General features: G+C 44.7%; 1 protein-coding gene across 1 annotated transcript in view; it reads right to left on the bottom strand.

Moving 5' to 3' along the window:
• T265_01097 (hypothetical protein) overlaps positions 1-2,374 on the bottom strand; it is a gene marked incomplete at both ends in the record, with an annotated part of 58,905 nt that overhangs the window by 28,063 nt on the left and 28,468 nt on the right. The gene's annotated exons all lie outside the window — the stretch shown is intronic.

Here is a 2,374-nt window from a genome sequence, read left to right as displayed (position 1 = left end):
ATACACTCTTTCGTAGGACCGTAATGGATTATACCATAATCCCCGTCGGCTATTTCACACCAAGGCGGGGACCCATTGGACTAACTTTTCGCTTTTCTTAGAGCTCATCAGTAGTGTATACAATTTAGGGGCAGTGAATTTGAAGTCCGATATGCAAGGCTGTTCCAGCGCCTCGATGCGCCTCCAATCAGGACTTGCTACTCAGACAGCCCACAGATTCGTTTGACCCGCCGAACCGATTTTGTTTCATTACATTAAGAGTATCACAAACTTGGAATGTTCTTCACCATGATTCCTAGATAACGGTTCAGAATATTCACGTAGAAATAAAACCCTGTTCGGGAATTCTGGCATACGCTATTTGTGTTTGGGCGATACTTACAATGTATAGTCCCGTAGGTATCTTTTATTTTTCGTAATTTCAACACGAATCTTCATTTCTGCGGCACCGCCTGTGTGAAAGTCCAGCAAGGTACTTTCCAAGAGGAAACTTATTCAGACACACACCTGGTTCTAAGATCTCATTCCTTGAAAAGCAGTAGGAGTACTTAGGAGATGGGCGTCGACTACTGACCCAAATCTGGTGGGATATGTACCCTATCCACTCATACGCCTAGATTTCACAAGTAGCTCCTTATATTGCTAACTGGTAGATCAGAAAGCAAGTGCCATCAGCGTGAAACCCTCTGCGTAGACAGTGATTCAGAGCTATCCCCATCCGTATCTTCCTTTTCAAAGATCTGCCTCCGTTAACATTTGTTTTAATTTCCTCGTAACTTGAGGTTTCCCAGCTTCATACTGCCAGTTCTAAGTAGCTATTGTAACTGGACCTTCTCATCCTTTCCTAAATACGAGCAGATTTTTTCTCTGATTAGAAGAATCCTTCAGAAATAAACGAGACTCAGTAACTCTGGATTCTGCGCACAAAAAGATCTTAGATTACCCTGGGCGCATTTGGCATGCCGAAAAAAGCTTACGTGCCACCGGATTTTGGAGTAATTTTCTGACATTTTACCACGTCATATGATACACTCTTTTGTTCACTTTCGCCAATCCTTCGCGCTGCATCTAGTCAGTTGAAGAGTCATTGTAAAAGAATTCGTCCGCTACCCGGTCTTTTAGCCATGTTCTACTCAAAAGTGATCTTTGACTACTGTTTCATCGGTTAGTATCACGCTATTATCTTCATAATGCCGAAGTTAGGTTGGGCTCTGAAACCATGGTTGGTTGCATAACAAACACAAGCGCACAATGGCGGGACAGCTCTCAAGCTGATGGCCCATAACTGGCGGTTCAGTACTGTATAACAGGATAGTTGAAGTCATACGTAGAAGCATTTGATGGATCATACAACCAGGGGAGGCATCTTTGGCACACGCATATGGCCAGTTAGCTATATCGAGCTTAGCCTGTAGAGCGATAGTCCAATGAAGTCTTCTTTAGTATGAGCCTGAAACTGCGGACTCTTCAGGACATTAGGTCGCGTCTTTTCTCTATTGGAGTGAAACAGACCCAATGCCATCCCGTCTGGACATCCTAGGGCCTTCCGAACCCAGATTGCACCGCATGGAATTCTGTATCTAGCCATGATTATCCCGGCTTTCGTTCACAATGACGGCAGCTGAAAGTCGCCGTGTTTCGCTGAGAGCCAAGACATCTATTTCATATCTCGTCAGTTCCATTGCAACTAAGGCGGTGTGTATTGCAAGATGTTCGACCAGGTTATCACCTTCATCTAGCAAAGTTCGGACTTTCCACCAGTCACCTGTTGAAGGTCTTCTATGGGAACGTGACCCATTTCACTTTATCTCCGGGAGAGGTGAATTCGCATGGATCAGTGTACTCCCCCCCTCGACACTCAGTCTGTAGAACAAGGTGCGACCACCTTGTTTAGACTGGCCACACAGCCCTGTAGTTCTTATTGGTAAAATTTTTACTAATATTCTTACTGTAATTGTTTAATCCCGTTCCAGCCAGCCAGGTATCGGTGAAAGCAAACCTTATTGCTGCCTCAAATTAGACTCTCCTCTGCCCAGATCAGCGAACAAGCCAACGACCATCTATGCTACCTGAGCTACCAACATTCTTCTCTATAGCAAAGGCTTCTTCTTGAGCGCATCCACTAAATAGTAGATAGTGTGAGGAGACTTGGGATTTTTGTGGAGATTTCGTCCTGTAAGTGAAGCCAATCTATGCCAATCTATCCCAAATCTTCTCACGCTACCAACAATCTATAAGTAGCTCAGTGGAAAAGTAAGCTTCCCCCGATGAGTGAAACTTCTATCTGAGTAGTCGTTGCTCAAGAAGCCAGTCAACATGTGTGACCGCCTGATGTAGATCCCGTGATTGAAGGATGGGCGGCGCTATATCCTGT

This window comes from Opisthorchis viverrini (assembly GCF_000715545.1).
Source record: "Opisthorchis viverrini unplaced genomic scaffold opera_v5_11, whole genome shotgun sequence".
Classification (NCBI taxonomy): Eukaryota; Metazoa; Platyhelminthes; class Trematoda; order Opisthorchiida; family Opisthorchiidae; genus Opisthorchis; species Opisthorchis viverrini.
The sequence above is the reverse complement of the archived record's forward strand: the minus strand, read 5'-3'. Positions and strand labels throughout refer to the sequence as shown.